Raw genomic sequence first — 17,023 nt, 5'->3', positions numbered from 1 at the left:
CTTTGGCACTGTCAGCTTGGCCAAAGGTCACAACCTAAGCCAGTAAGGGACTGAGAACAGAATCAAGCAGGTCCAGCCCTAAAAACACCAACTGATGCAGGAAATCAGCACAGAAAGGGGGTAAACATAGGTCAAAACACAAGGGAGCGACCATAATTGCATAACCGGTATAGCAGTACTGCTCTGGGTTGTTTAACACCTTATAGATCCTACAGAGATAACTTCCATGCAGGAAAAAGTGCAAGTAGTGGCACTCCTGGAGCATAACCCAAGACCTTACACTAGATTAGATGAAAATATGGAGCATACATTACATGCAATACCATCCTCACAGAAAACTCCCAGGTTTTACAGCATCAGCTAAATTTTATAAAATACACCCTTTTTACTGGCAACTTACCCTGTTTAAAAACCAAAGCAATTGAAAAGCAACTGGATTTTCAGCATTAGTACAAGGGAATCTATTAGCACAAACAAGCAGATAAAGTTAATATATAATAAAAAGCACCTTTGCTTCATCTCTAATGTTAGAGGGAATCATGGGAAGGCTGAAATACTGTTTCCAAGCTTAGTGTACTTAAATATAACACATGCAGTTAGAACTAAGCATGTTGAGTCGTTGGTACCACCTGTGCTTATTCACTATCACCTTCTACCCCTTGAAAGTGGTTGGGAATTGAAAGTTAGTAGCAAAAAACGTCTAAGTTTAGACATTCACAGCAGGTATATGCCAAAACATAATACACAACCTGTTGTAAGCCATTACACCCAGGAGAAGGAATACAAATGTTTTGGAATTGTCCATAAGTTATATTCAGAAGTATGCCCCACTGGACTTGCTTCCTTAGCACTGTAGCATTTCAGCCCAATTCTGTGCACACTTACTCAAAAGGGTGCCCAAATTCAACAGGGGCCTACTTCCAAGTAAGCATACACAGGATCACAACCTTTTGAGTTTGTGAATGAAAGACATCTTGGCAGCTATCTAAAAAAGGCCAGTGTCTTTGGAGAGCAACGAGACATACAATAATTTAGTCATCTTGAATTCAAGCAACATTTTTCTAGCACTGTATTAGATACTTATTTTAAAGTTCCTAACAGATTTCACATGTTTTAGATACTACATTATTATAGCTGTTGGTACATGCTCTGTGCCTTCAGGGATAGGGCGGATCAGACATCTAGAGTTCAAGGAAAAGGCTTCATGATTAATAAACTAAATGCAACAAGGAACATGCATGCATAACTGAATCTCAGCTGACTGTTCACATGCAAATCACAACAACACTGAGATCAACACTCTGCAGTTACAGCTTCCATTGCTACCCTGTGCCACAATTTCGCCATTATTATGAAGACATGTTGAGGGAGACAGCCAACCACAAAGCAAACCAGAATAAAACCAGGAAGTCCGAATGAACCCAGCAATCAATAGGAGACGAAAAACTAGGACTAGACCTCCGTAGTCCCTACAATATGCGACTCTCCCAAGGGCCCACGAGATAATAGCAGGTAGAAGGGGCTAAGACACTCCACGGGGGGAGACTCCCTGATGGCCCTCACCTCCGTTGATAGGGGAAGAAGACTTCTTTTCCAAAAGAGCTGTTCCCAACTTGTGGAAAGTCCTTCCTAAAAGGTGGCCCAGCCTTAACGGAGGATCCAAGGCGCATAAACGGGGCTGACAGGTGGGTTGAAAGGGAAGTCCAAAACGTTACTCTGTGGATCCCGAGAGTAAGAGGGCTCCGGGGAGGGGTTTTAAAGGAAGCCGAAACAGGGTGGTGGTGGGGAGGTTATTAGACGTCTTGGGGCTGGGGGGCCGCAAAAGCCAAGGGGCAGAAGCGGCCTCGGAGTCCCTTACCTGACGCAGTCTCCGCTCCCATAAGCCGGGACAGAATGAGCAATGCAAATCCTTCTTGCGGAGAGCGGCCAGCCCAGTCCTGTTTAGCGGCAGCAGGAGCAGCAGCTCCTAGGGCTCTTTCCTCCTCTTGGCTACTCCCGGTTCCCGGTGCAGAGGATTCCCGGCTCCCCTCCAGTCGACCACCTTGTCCCACTGCGCGCCTCACAACGCAGCCCGCACCAAGTTGCCACCCGCTCTCGCCTTCCTCCCGAGCAGCTCCTCGGCGCACACGGAGCGCGCCCGCGCGCCTCCCCCCAGCGCCGCTCCAGGCTGGAATGCGCCGCCGCCGCCGCTCTCTCTGCAACCTGCAGCCTCGCCTTGGCACACCGGCCGGAGCGCACGGCTCTCGCGCTCCCATTGGCCGGCTCCGCCTCCAGCCTCAGCTCCGCCTCCAGACCTGCCGTGCCAGGTAGGGGTGGAGCTCCAGCGGAACGAGGAAGGGGCGCAGCGTCGCTCTGCAGACCGCTGTCTTTCTCTCGCGCTCGGTCAGACTGCTCGTTTCCCAAGTTTGGAGGAGAGGAGCGCCGCGTTCGTTTGTTTCCTGTTGTGCTTTAGACCAGCAGGCAGGGTTTGCAGTCGTACTTCAGCGAGGCATCTTCTTAGCGCCTGGCAACAGCACGACAAGGTTTCCCTCGTTCTCCTTCTCCAGTTTTGCTTTGAAGTACCTGGTTGAGAGTTGGCCTTGCTTACTTTAGGTCCAAGGAGAGAAAGAAGGTTTTCCTGCCACGTGAGGAATTTAGACACCGATGGTGGATTTCTTGTCCAGGGTTTGGGCAGATAGCGGCCATTCTCTCTGCTTAAGGGTTTGTTTATATGAATGGGTCATGTTGGTCTGAAGGAGTAAAACAGCAACAGAGAGCACAGCAAAAATTCCTGCTGTGGTACCTTCACACGCTTCTGACAAGTTCCTTCAGTAGTCCGACTAGGACTGGTTTATGAATGTAGCAAGTGCAATGGCCCTCCTCCACCACCATCCCCCAATGGATCAGGGCTGTAGCCTCACTCCTTCCCTCTTTGTATGGACTGTGCATCCATAAGGCCAACATATATATTAAAGGCAACAAACAACAGAAACTGCATTTTAAAAAGATGCAGTCAAGAGTAATCCAGATCAAGATGCAACTCAAGAGTTGGCTGAAGTCTCCAAACTGGATAGGTAGATAAAGTGGCAGCAACAAACTAATCTAGGAAAGTACAAGATGAAACATTTTAAGTAGGTACAAAAGTCACCTAGGTAGCATTTGTCACAGGACTACAGTTCCCAGAGTTCTTTGGATCTGTGTATCACGGCTATAAACCACCTGGTTCAATATACATTTTATACGCATATTTCTGTGTTTTGTAAAGGCTGCAGTTTTACATCACCCATCTGTTGTGTTTAAGCTATCTAGCCTCTGTTTACCAATTTCCAAAGATTGAGAACCCGCCACATCCCGAGGAAGCCTGTTCCACTGAGAAACTGTTTTTTTCTCCACACAATCTAAATGAACTTTTGGGAAATTGCTGAAAAAGTACTCAGAGCATGCATTCTGCCATTCTGTAGCTTCTAAATACTCAGATTATCTCATAAAGCTGTTTGTCAAATATATTCTATAACTTGGATCCAGATAAAAAACCAAAATAAATCCATACTTGGGGGGGAGAGAGAGGAGGTAATTGAGGGCACTGAATTTTGGAATTAAGGCATGCAACTAAAAGAAAGGTGCAAGCAGGCACCATTTTGCGAAATGCAGAAGACAAAGTGTCAGCTTGCAGCATCCAATGGAAATCCAAAGTGAGGCTAAAAAGAGGTGTTTCAAATGCAGGAAGGTTCAAGGAGATTGAATACTATTGGTCTGAAATATCTTTTTATTGTCCTTCAATAATGTCCTCCAGCAACGGGGAGGGAATTAACATTCAGATTGATTCACAGTTCTGTAGAACTCAAAAGTTTGCATATGGGTGGGTGGGTGGTCATTTTACGTAAGTATGTTCATGCCATCAAGTCACAACAGACTTATGGTGACCCAGAAAGGGTCTTTCCAGGCAAGTCAGAAGCAGAGGTAATATACCTCTACAAAGCCTTCCTTTGTGGTCTTCCATCCAAGTACTGATCCTGCTAAACATTAATCTCACATATAGCCAGGACTGAGGATGCCACTGGCAGCCACTTGACACTGTAATTTGAGCTCTTTCTTGCTCTTCTGTAATCTTATCATCAGCATCTATAAAGAAATAACCAGTTATACCCCATGAACTATTGTGAACTGATCAGCTGACACCTTCATTTCCCCCCGGAGACCGTCATGATTCTAGTTATCTCACAAGCAATTAATTATAGGATCAGATTCAGTGGCCTATCCAGAGCTTTTCTAATCAATTATTGGCTACAATTCTTTCTTTTTTAATCAGAAAAGGTCCTATAAGAAATTATAGGATTTCTTTCCATGAGGGAGAAATTATTTCCTGGGACAAATGCTTTAGTTGCTTGAAAGCAGTTGAAAAGTTTGAAAGCTGTAAATTATTATTTGGCCCATTTTTTGGTCACTTTCCTTAAATTTGGGGCTTGTATCCATGTCTGTACCCATAATGAAGAAGAAGAAGAAGAGTTGGTTCTTATATGCCGCTTTTCCCTACCCAAAGGAGGCTCAAAGCGGCTTACAGTCGCCTTCCCATTCCTCTCCCCACAACAGACACCCTGTGGGGTGGGTGAGGCTGAGAGAGCCCTGACATAATTGCTCGGTCAGAACAGTTCTATCAGTGCCGTGGCGAGCCCAAGGACACCCAGCTGGTTGCATGTGGGGGAGCGCAGAATCGAACCTGGCATGCCAGATTAGAAGTCCGCACTCCTAACCACTACACCAAACTGCCTGAGCTGTTGTATTCTACATTTGACAACCTGAAGTCATGCAGTTAGATTCCAGTGGGTAGCTGGTCTGAAGCAGCAGAACAAATTCAGAATCTAGTAGCACTTTTAAGACCAACAAAGAAGGTATGCTTGCGTGTGCACACACACATCCCCAGATACAATGCCCATTGTATCTGACACTGTATCTGAGTTAGTGTGCATGCACACGAAAGCTCATACCTTGAGTAAAACTTTGTTGGTCTTAAAGGTGTGACTGGACTCTAAATTTAATCATGCAGTGTGATTCTTAGATTATATAACAAACTATTGGGCTTAAGTCACCATTACTACTGTTCATGTTTGTCATTGTCTACAGCTGAAATGCTCATGCTGCTAAAACAAATCATGTATACAATACAGATGCCAGATCAGGGCTAGGATCCTTCTGGGTTCCTTGGACTGCATTATTTATTTCCATGGGGAGGAAGAAAGTATGAGGCTGTTCAGAAAAGCCTTTTGAACAAGATAATGTCAACATTCAGGATGCTTACATCTTTTCTGGGTTTTAAGGTTTTTAGATTCCTTAATTACAAATCATAACTTCTGGTTTTTAAAGGGGAAATCCCTGCTGCCTGTTGATTTAAATTATAAATGAAAGGAAGAGCCAATAGCGAGTTTCTGTTGAACACAGCAAGATAAACCTGCTTTATAAAAATAATTAAAGGCCTCTGTTCCTGCAGCAATGATAAGGCTTTGCCATAAAACTGTCGCCTTTCTTGGCAGCAATCAACATGGGGGGGGGGAATAATCTCTGTTTAGAGAACTGCCTGGAATGAAATGTGTCTACTTGATGTTTTCTAAACTCTAGTAATTTGCTAAAGCCTTTAAGGATTAGACTTTTAAAAGAAGCTGAGCTCAGATTCAAATGATTTTGGGCTGGCTCTTAATTCCAGGTATTCTGGAAGCTCTCCAACTAAAGATATGCAGAACCAAACCAAAAGGCAGATAATGTAAGTTTCAGGAAAAGTAGATCCTCCTATCTCTCCCATGAAAACAGATTTTTGCCAGATTTTTGATCCCTATGGTGGAAAATCCAAAGTATACTACCATTATGTTTAAAATATAATAATGAATAAAATAATTTATTATCTGCTGCCCTTTAATGGAATCCTCAGGTGTACCACCTGAGGCAATCTCACCTTATTGATTGACTAGGGGTGTTATGTCTCAAAACTACAAGGAAAGCATCAGATGTGTTCTTTCTCCATCTATAACACCAGATTCTACAAGAAATTGAGGCAGCAAATCCAGTTTAAATTCACTCAAATTTATTTAGCCATGCTTCATCTAAATAAAATTGGACAGATTCATACTACACATACTGCACCCTTCAAAAGGGAGGGCATGTTTAAATAAACTCCAGAGATGCAGGAAGCAGAAAAGATAGAACAGTTTGAGGACTGCATTCTGGATTGCTAACACAAATATAATACATAATAATGGATGGAGCCTTGACCTTCTTGTAAGACACTGGTTGGTGGAGGGAGGTGGCAGGTGCACAAAATGTGTTTTATCAAAAAGAACTCCCACGTTTTTGGACACAACCCCAACACCTGGCCCAACACCTGAATGAGAGATTGCCTAGACACAGCGCCATCCTCCCACACCTGAATGAGAGATTACCTGGGAACCCCAAGGTCATTGTTTGCAGGTCTGTGAAAGAATATTAACACACAAATATAGATTCTGAAGAAGTATGCTTGCATACAAGAGCTTATTCCTTGAACAAAAGTTAGTTGGTTTTAAATGTGCCAGCGGATTCAAACATTGTTCAACATGCAAATATAATTAAGAAATGGTCTGTTGGATGGAGTGGGGTTTTTCACTGACTATTTGCAGGCACAATAATTCCAAGGACCTGATAAGAACAATAAACTTTATGTTTTTAGAATTGTTCTTTGCTTTCTTTTCTTAGATGACTGGTTATGTTACTTTTAATGAGATTATTTCATTTTGTACGTGCACAATATATTCGTTTTGTTTTTTTAAGAATAAATTTACTTACTTTGGGGACAACATCAGGTTATACTATGCTGGGGGAAGCTGCTGTCTGTTTTAAATGCTTACTTTGCAAAATGTATATATATATATCAATCAACAATGTTAATTATTTTAAATTATTTTTGCTTCACTTATTTGTTAATTTCAACTGAGTAATATATGTAGCAATACAGAATACAAGTTAGAAAACATGGAAGAATATATACTCTAGATCAGGGGTAGTCAAACTGCGGCCCTCCAGACGTCCATGGACTACAGTTCCCATGAGCCCCTGCCAGTGAACGCCTGCTCTAGATCAGTGGTCCCCAACCTTTTTATCACTGGGGACTGGTCAATGCTTGACAATTTTACTGAGGCCCGGGGGGGGGGGGGTAGTCTTTTGCCGAGTGACGTTGCTGCCGCCACCTGAGCCCCTGCTCTGCTTGCTTTTCCACCTACGCCTCTGACTTCCCGCTGCCTACTGTGGGGTGCTGCCAGCAGTAGCTGTGCAGTGCCACGCTGAGGGTGAGCCCCAGCCATGGTGGCCTCCGGAGAGTACCAAAGGTGAGCCAGTGGCAGAGTGGCAGGGCAGCCCCCGAGGCAGCAGCTGGGGAGGAGGACGAGGAGGAGCCATGGACCGGTCCTGGTCCATGGAACGGGGGTTGGGGACAGCTGCTCTAGATGATGCAAGCATACCACACAGCAAACATTTTTCAGGGCTTTTACTATTTAGAATATACACTGAGATACTTTTTATAATGTACCTTTTCTCAATATTCATTATTCCGTACCTTGTGACACTTTCCTCTTCAGATGGAAGAGGTAAATTACATCGTTTTTAAGGGAAAATATGTGAGAGACTGGATTTAATATATTTTATTTAAAATGCAGTAATTGAAAGATACTGATTCTGTAGCCATTGGTCCCTAATAAGCCACAAACACACCCCATTAGCTCTGACTGGTGATTGGGGAAAGTATAAACAGCAGACACTGGTGAAACAACACAGCTGACTGTATCTGAAGGAGGCAGGAACCTCCTGCTTATGAGCATGAGTTAAGCGCAGTCAAGTTGCTTCTGACTTAAGCTAGCACAAAAACCTGGTCAAACCACTTAGACCAGGAGCTAAATTATATCCAGAGTTGCCAATCTCCAGTTGAGCCCTGAAGTTCTCCCAGAATTACAGAGGATCTTTGGACTATAGGCTTGGCTTCTTAATTTGTCTAAGAACATAAAATGATATCCAAGGTCTCTACAAAATTGATTAAGCAGCATTGGTTCTTATCTGCTGCTTTTCTCTACCCAAAGGAGTCTCAAAGCAGCTTATAATCGCCTTCCCTGTCTCCTCCCCACAACAGACACCCTGTGAGGTGGGTGAGGCTGAGAGAGCCCTGAAACTCAACATTAAGAAAACAAAGATCTGGCCCTCTCAATTCCTGGCAAATAGATGGGGAAGAAATGGAGATAGTGACAGATTTTATTTTCCTGGGCTCCAAGTTCACAAAGAAATTAAAAGATGCTTGCTCCTGGGGAGGAAAGCTATGGCAAATCTAGACAGCATCCGAAAAAGCAGAGACATCACTCTGCCAACAAATGTGCATTTAGTCAAGGCTATGGTATTCCCAGTTGCAATGTATGGCTGCAAAAGTTGGACCATAAGGAAGGCCGAGCGTCAAAGAATTGAGGCTTTTGAACTCTGGTGCTGGAGAAGACTCTTGCGAGTCCCTTGGACTGCAAGGCGAACAAACCGGTCAGTCCTAGAGGAATCAGCCCTGACTGCTCCTTAGAAGGCCAGATCCTGAAGATGAAACTCAAATACTTTGGCTACCTCATGAGAAGGAATGACTCCCTGGAGAAGAGCCTAATGCTGGGAGCGATCGAGGGCAAAAGAAGAAGGGGACAACAGAGAATGAGGTGGCTGGATGGAGTCACTGAAGCAGTAGGTGCAAACTTAAATGGACTCCGGGGAATGGTAGAGGACAGGAAGGCCTGGAGGATCATTGTCCATGGAGTCACGATGGGTCGGACACGACTTCGCACCTAACAACAACAACAATAGATTATGCTGTGAAATTGACTACATGGTTATGTTGACACTTGTTATAATATACTAGTAATCAAGCCCGCTGCAGGGGAATGCAGCGGGCGCTAGGTCCTTACTGTAGTTGTCGGCGCGCTGGTCGGCGGCGAGCTGGTCGGCGGCGGTGGTGGGCTGGTTGGCGGCGGCGGGCTGGTTGGCGGCGGCGAGCTTCTTTTGTTGGCAGTGGGCTGATGCGGCGAGAGGCGCTTTGTGCCTCTCGCCGCGTCAGCCCGCCAGGCAGGGAACCCCCGGCAGCCGCGCTTTGCGCGACTGCCGGGGGCTCTCTCGGGCGGCGGGCTGACGCAAGTTTGATCTTTGATTCAAAATAAATCCCACTCTCCTGTGGAACATGGCTTGCCTGAACAGTCCTCTCATCAATTACGTGATGTCATAGCTGGTCTCTAGGCTTCTCCACACTCTCAATATACTTCTTATTTTCTTGGGAGTTGATCCACGAGCATCGGGACTGGTTTGGTCTGAAAGCTTCTTCTGAGTTATTTATACTGTGTGACCTAGACTCTCCTTTCTGATTTATTCCATGACCTCAGTAGACCATGAGCTCCAAACTCAGCTGGACCTTATAGTATAAGGTGACCAGATTGTCCCACTTTTGGAGGGACATCTGGGGTACCTGGCAAATTGTACTTAAGTTGAAATTTAAAAATATATATTACAATACTATTTTTGCGTTCTATGCGTTCTGTGAAACTTTTTGTTGCTCCATATAGACCAAATTTTTAATCAAGAACACCCCCCCCCCCGGTCAATGGTGTCCCGCTTTACCAATGTTAAAATCTGGTCACTTTATTATAATATCTTATCTGGCATGATAAATGAGTAAATGTTTTAATATTTGCTTCATATTTTAATATTTTCAGTCTTGAGGGACCCTGCATTAGGTGGAAAGTTGACCTAGAAATGTTCTAAATAAATAACATAATAAACACACAAACCCCCTTGGTGAAAGGGATGCCGGAGTCTTTGAGCTCTTGCCTGCTGCTTCCTGCTTTAACACGCTCTAAGAAGCAGTGATAATACACAGTTATTGTTGTGTAATTCAGAGCACTAAAATGATTTGCAAAGGCAGTAAGGAACTGCAACTGTCGTTACCCACACTGAGCTGAGTGCAACCGAAGACCTCACACTCAGCCAGAAATTTGGGGGTGATTCTGGATGCCTCCTTATCAATGGAGGCTCATGTCACCAGTGTAACCCAGCTGGCATTCTTCCACCTGCGCCCGGCATGGCTAGTAGCACCCCATTTGTCTCAGGACTACCTCACTACAGTGATCCATGCAACAGTCATCTCCAGACTAGATTTCTGTAATTTGCTGTCCATGGGCCTTCCTTTGTTCTTGACCTGGAAACTGCCACAGGTGCAAAATGCAGCTGCTAGGATTCTCACTGGAACCCATATCCAGCCCGTGCTGAGGCAGCTGCATTGGTTACCAGATGAATATTAGATCAAGTTAAAGCTTTTGATTTTTACTTTCAAGGTGATTTGTGGTCTGGACCATTTAACTACCTATGCCCCTTGCAGAGCCTTGTACTCTGTAGGTACACATAGGTTGGTGATCCCTAGCCCTCATGAGGTGCAGCTGGCCTCAACCAGAGACAGAGCCCTGGGCTTTCTGGCCCTGGGCCCTGCCTGGTGGAATGAGCTCCTGGAAGAGCTGAGGGCCCTGATGGAACTCAGTTCTTCAGGGCCTGTAAGATGGAGCTCTTCCACCAGGTATTTCATTGAGGCTAGGCTGAGGGAGGTCTAGCCCCTCCTCCAGTGCCCCGTTAGTTATTACATAACCTTAGGTACATTTAGCAGATAATTGATGGCTTGATGGGGGGGGGGCAGGGGGTTGAAGGTGATTGGGGAGCTTGGAAGGGTTTTTTTAATAGAATGTTTTATTGAATTAATGATTGTATTTAATTAATGTTGTTTAGCTACCACGAGCTAGCTGGCTAGGAGTGGTGGCCTAGAGAATGAATGAATGAATGAATGAATGTAACAGTGTTCATAGGATCCCTCCTAAAAGCTTTGTGGGAGCAAAATACTGTGCTGAGGGGGGGGGGGCAGATTAACTTCTTTTGAAAATAACAACCTGCCATTTCAAAGCATCTTAAAGGGGAAAGAAATCACAAATTTATCCTTCACTGAACTCAAGCACCAGAATGTCATAGGTGAAGGTAAGTAATTCTACCATTTTGGTTTGTTTCTGGCAAGTGGGAGAAGTTTGCCCAAGCATTTCACACTGGAAGTATATTACAGGTTAGATAGCCAGAAACAAGTTCAGATTTTCTTCTTTAATATTAACAAATATACATTTTCCCATTTTTTAAATCAGCTATCAGAGCTGCTTTTTCAGAGGGGGGCCTCTTTCAATCTTCGTCCCCCTGCTGTTTTCCTGCTAAAGATAGCCACCCATGAGCTGCTCAGGAACATTTAATAGTATCTGTGACCTGTATATTTTACATATACATTATTTGAATACCAATCTCATGCAGATGAAGAAAATAATTGGCATAGAGCATTCTGTTCAATGGTTTAGAAATTATGTAATATATAATATATAAATGAGTACCCAGCTTGCTGGGGGGGTAAATGGTAATGACTGAGGAAGGCAAACCCCCCCGTATTGAGTCTGCCATGAAAACGCTAGAGGGCGTCACCCCAAGGGTCAGACATGACTCGGTGCTTGCACAGGGGATACCTTTACCTTTAATATATAATATAATATAAAACGAACTACTTTCAGTGTAACTTAGTTTTCACACAGATGTGGTTAGACTGCAGACTGCGTTATTAAGCCGGTTTGTGAAAACAAGAATGCTGAAGTAATCCTGTCTTATCCCAAGCCCGCTGGTGTTTGTTTTTCACAGGTATCAGCAACGGTTTTCTTTCTCTCTCTGTTCTTAGGATATAGCACCATTCATTATGTTGCCGGGTATGGGGATTCAAACAGCTTTTAAAGCTTCTGCCTCCAAGGGCGTCTGTGACCTTAGCCATCTGGATTTCTCAAGCAGTTAACAATACAGTCACACTAATTTAGTTAAGGCTTTAAAAGACTTTCTAAAAGGAGCTTCTTCATTCCCAGTGGTGCTGCCAGTGGTGACCCACTGACCCTCTCCGTTATAGTTAGGTTCAAATGCAGAATGCAGCTGTTAGAGTTTTTCTTCCCTCCCTAGTGACCGTGTTATGGGAGGATGAAGGCTTCTGGAACAGCAGAGTGTTTATCTAGCTCTGACCTCTCTTCTCTAAACATGAAGAAACTGCTTGATAGCCGCACGGCAAGAGCATGTCTTGACACTCTCTCAGATTCCATCTCCATTGTTAAACACTTGTTCACTATCAGGCTGTACATTAAGACGCAGCTAATCACTCAGATTTTCACTACAGAACTAACATGAGGTAAAGAGAACAAACTACCGTTTTGCAGATGTACTTTGTCAAGGAACTTTTAAGTACTGTTATTTTTAGTTGCTTTTTAGTTATTATGACTACAGGGAAGTTATGTCACCTGAAGATGGCAGTTGTCTAGAATTCAAGTTCTGCTCCTTCTGACATCAAATTCAAAAATAAAGCTGGAACACAGCTTTAAAAATGAGCCAAATGGCTAATGGTAAGTCTCATCATCCCCAAAGGACTGAAATGTGTTTCCATTGGCCACTGCTGCTGAGGCTCAAAGAGATCACAAGACAAAATGGCCAAATATACCAGAAAGATATACCGGTGATATAACAATGCAGTTAAGCCACATTAACCGAGATGAAATACAGCAACTTAAAAACTCAGGCTAACTTTTCCCCCACCAGTTAATGCACAAAGTATGCCACTCAATCCCCACCACCCAAAAATCATGAAAGCAATTACTGTTCTTGAGCTTCAAGGCTGTGGGGTGGCATTAAAATAAGCACTATGCATCTGTGATTAGATGCATAGGCATTGCAATGGAAAAGTTTTACTGAAAACAAAAATTAATAGCTATCCCTTTAAAACGGGGGGAAGGTGATTGGCTGTCCGCCATGAGTGACAGGCGGGGGGAGAGTCACGTGTATAGTGCATTCTTCCCCTCCGCCATTTTAAGCAGCGATGTGGAGTGCCAGGAGGCATGAGAAAGCAGCAGAGCAAGAAGGTGAGAAATGGCGGTGTGTGTGATTTTTAATACCGTCACGAAATTTCGCTAGTGTGACGTTATTCTTTTTGATGTGCAGAAGTCCCCTCAGAATCTGTTACATTTAAAGACAGATCTTAACAGCTCAAGTAAAATATTAACCAATTAAATTCTTTAAAAGGTGTATTATTTTCATGCCGGCCCAGCTGTCTCCCCTCTAAAATTTTTAGCACCTAAACAAAATTTAATTTACAGTTATTTACAGTTATTTTGAAACAAAAAAATGTACTGCTGTCCCTATCTCAGTGAAAGGGAGCACTGGGTTGTGGTTTAGTTAACAACACCTTACTCTTCATACTTGTATCCATCATCTTTACCTGCATATGGGTCAGCAATGGGGAGTACCTGAGATGCGAAAAATATTGTTGTGAATTTGTTGTCTGGTTACTGTGAATGGGTCATCACTGTTGTTTGGCTCAAAGACAGACCTGGAGACAAGCCTAGGCTAGAACAATGGCTTGAATGGGAACCGGTTGTCAAGATAAGGTCTTCTGAATGCTTTCTTATTCTTTTGTTTATGAATTTATCAGACCATGGAGATGGTTTTACTCCTGAAGCATTTATTTATCTATTTATTATCCATGACCTGGATAGCCCAGGCAAGTCCAATATCAGACCTAGAAGAGGAGTGACATATGCATATCCAAACAGCAGGTGTGTCTGGGCCTTCCAGAGACATCAAAATATGGACAGGCACACTACTTTTCTAATTTTTAATCCACCCCGAGAAATGCAGGGGGTGAGGTAAAGGGATAAAACCATCTCCATAATTGATGCTCTGTAATGTATTTATCTGTGTAACCCATCAACAAGAAGTCCAGATACATCAACAAGTCCTCAACTCTGCAATAATACTTTGCAGAGCATAATGTAGAACTGATGTATGTGACTGAGACATGGATTAGAGAGAGTGAAACAATCACCCTGAAATAGTTTGCTCTCCTAGCTTTCCCACTCATGAATTTCAGGTTGGTGAAGAGGGTGGCTTTCCTGGTTTGGGAGGCACTCCTGGATGTCAGCCATTTAAAAAAAGAAATTCTTGTGGAAGAGGGAGGCGGGTGAGAGGGCGGGATGAGGCAGGCACCTTTAGCGCATTTGAACCTCCATACCTTCCCTCTGCTGGTTGCCCGCTGGTTGCTTCCCCTTAGTTAGTACTACATAGGTTGGTGAATCCACTTTTAGGGATTCACCAACTAGTGCTTTAAAATGGAGGATATAGCCGGCCAGTTACCACTTAGACTCTGCATGTTGGTGACATCATGTGGAGGGGCCGGAATATAACGACTACATAAGGTAAGTATTTCCACTATATTTAAGGTGTGCAGAAATGCCCCCTGTTCTCCTCTAAGTGACAACTTTTCAAATACTTAAAGACAGTAATCATGTCCCCTCTCCACCTCCTCTTCTCCAGGCTGAACATTCCCAGTTCCCGCAATAATCCTCTGATAGGGCTTGGTTCCCAGGCCCTGGATCATACTCATTGCTCTTCACTGAACCATCTCAATTTTGTCCATTTCCTTTTTGAAGTGAGGCCTTCAGAAATGCACACAGGTGGGGTCTGACCAATGCAGTATACAGTGAGACTATCACATCTTGTGATTTTGATGCATTGCCTCTGTTTATACAGCCCAAGACTGCATTTGCCTTCTATAACTGTCTGCTCATATTGAAGAAGAAGAAGAAGAAGAAGAAGAAGAAGAAGAAGAAGAAGAAGAAGAAGAAGAAGAAGAAGAAGAAGAAGAAGAAGAAGAAGAAGAAGAAGAAGAAGAAGAAGAGTTGGTTCTCATATGCCGCTTTTCCCTATCTGAAGGAGGCTCAAAGAGGCTTACAGTCGCCTTCCCATTCCTCTCCCCACAACAGACAACAGTTTACAGTCCACAAGTACCCCAAGATCTCTTTCACACACACTGCTACTCAGAAGTGGATCTCCCATCCAGTATGCATGTTTCTCATTTTTGTGACTCAGATGTAGAACTCTGCACTTCTCCTTACTGAATTGCATCTTGTTCTCATTTGGACACTTTTTCAGCATATTCAAATTTTGTTGAATATCTTCTGGGGTGTTCACAGCTGTGGATAGTGAAAGCAGCCTCCATGCACATTTCACCTAGTTCTGGGACTATATCTAGACTGGCTAGCATCTACAGGATCAATAGTAGAGGTGGGGTCTGGAGTCTTCTCAGAATTACAACTGATCTCCAGACTGGTAGCTTCACGGGGTGGATTTTATGGTTTACTGTAGCTTCCAGGTGAAGTCCCACCCCAAATTCCCCCCTCCACAGGCATTGGTGTCCCAAAGTCTCCAGGAATTTCCCAGACTGGTGCTGGCAACCCTAAAGAGATGTCAAGTACTAGGGAGTCTATTGCAATACAGCAGGTAGGATTAAGTGCCAAAAATTAATGCTGATGTCAGCACACCACTGAGAAGCTAGTTGAAATCTTCTTTGTGGGATGCTGCAGGGAGTGATACTCCCCGACACTTTTTAACATCTATGTGTGCCCTCTAGCCCTGCTGGTCCTAGGCTATGGGCTGGATTGTCACAATGCCCAGCTCCACCTCCTAATGGACAGCTGGCCGGACTCCCCCCCCCCCCCCGCCCCTGGATAAATTCACCAGCTGTTTGGAAGCAGTGGCTGGATGGCTCAGGCGGAGTCGCCTGAAACTCAACCCCACCAAGATGGAGGTTCTGTGGCTAGGTAGAAAAAGGCAGAACCAGGAAGCGTGACTTCCCTGTCTGGACGGTGTGCAGTTAACTCCTGCACTGGTTGCCAGGAATTTGGGAGTGGCCTTTGATGCCTCCCTTTCCATGGAGGCTCAGGTCATGAAAGTAGCCTGAACGGCATTTTTCCATCTGTGCCAAGCGTGGCTACTAGCGTCCTACCTGTCCTCCGATCACTTGGTCACAGTGATCCATGCAATGGTCACTTCCAGATTAGACTACTGTAACTTGCTCTATGTGTGCCTGCCCTTGGCTCTGACCTGGAAACTGCAGCTAGTTCAAAATGCAACTGCGAGGGTCCTCAATAGAACACCGTGAAGGGCCCATATTCAGCCTGTGCTCAGACAACTGCACTGGTTACCAGTCTGCTTCTGGGTCAAGTTCAAGGTATTGGTATTGACCTTTAAGGCTATATACAGCCTAGATCCCACTTATCTGGTGGACTGCTTAATTGCTTATGCCCCCTGCAAGGCTCTTCGCAATGTGGGTATGAATTTACTGGTCATCCCGGGCCCCCAAGACATCCACCTGGCCTCAACCAGGGCCAGGGCCTTTTGGGTCCTGGCCCCAACCTAGTGGAATGATCTCCTGGAAGAGTTGAGGGTCCTGTCAGAGTTACCAGCTTTCTTCAGGGCCTGCAAGAAGGAGCTCTTCCACCAGGCATATAGTTGAGGTCAGGGCGGAGTCTCTGTACTACTATCTGAGGATCCCCTGATGTGAGGTAGTTAATATAGATCTGGTTCCCTGCTCCCATTGGAAGAGTACTTGGCCCTCAGGCTGAATGGGAAGGGAATTGGGAGTTTAGAATTCTCTTAGGAAGTGATCGCCATCTGTTTTAATTGTGATAAGGGGTGTTTTTATGGGGCTTTGTGAAATTGGCTGTATTTTACTATCTCGTGAACAACTGCAAGACCATAGAAAAACAAACAAACAAATAAAGCAATAAGATTGTTGTAAGGGAGCAAGATTCAGACAGCTAGAAATATGGCAACATGATTGCACCAAATAATGTCCTATTTTTAGATAAATTAACACTAAGGAAAGCTTCTTGGAATTCTTGGCAGAGTTTGAATACATAAAGAAGGAGCAAAGCACCAGGCTGCTTAAAAGAATAAAATAGTTCTATGGGGAAGAGAAATAACTGTGGATAGAAAGAGAGGAGAGAGATATTCATAACAATCTAACTGTTCTGCATTAGTCTGTTGGTTGTGGACATAAGCAGAGAGATTGTTTGCTCAAAGAAGACAGAAGTCCCCAAAGAGCCAATCAAGACACTGGAAGACATTATTTGAA

The 17,023-nt window shown here is 44.2% G+C and overlaps 1 protein-coding gene across 4 annotated transcripts in view; it reads right to left on the bottom strand.

The window, feature by feature from the left end:
* Window positions 1-17,023, bottom strand: part of RASSF7 (Ras association domain family member 7) — a 114,652-nt gene that overhangs the window by 50,461 nt on the left and 47,168 nt on the right. Inside the window, exon 1 of one of the 4 annotated variants that reach the window (XM_077321367.1) lies at window positions 1,859-2,247. The exons of 2 other annotated variants lie outside the window; for them this stretch is intronic. The gene's annotated coding sequence lies outside the window, so the exon portion shown is untranslated. Of the gene's footprint in view, window positions 1-1,858; window positions 2,248-17,023 lie in introns of those variants that run through there. One more of the 4 variants, XM_077321361.1, reaches the window with a different exon arrangement.

Source organism: Paroedura picta, chromosome 2, assembly GCF_049243985.1.
Source record: "Paroedura picta isolate Pp20150507F chromosome 2, Ppicta_v3.0, whole genome shotgun sequence".
Classification (NCBI taxonomy): domain Eukaryota; kingdom Metazoa; phylum Chordata; class Lepidosauria; order Squamata; family Gekkonidae; genus Paroedura; species Paroedura picta.
This window is presented reverse-complemented; position numbering and strand designations above follow the sequence as displayed.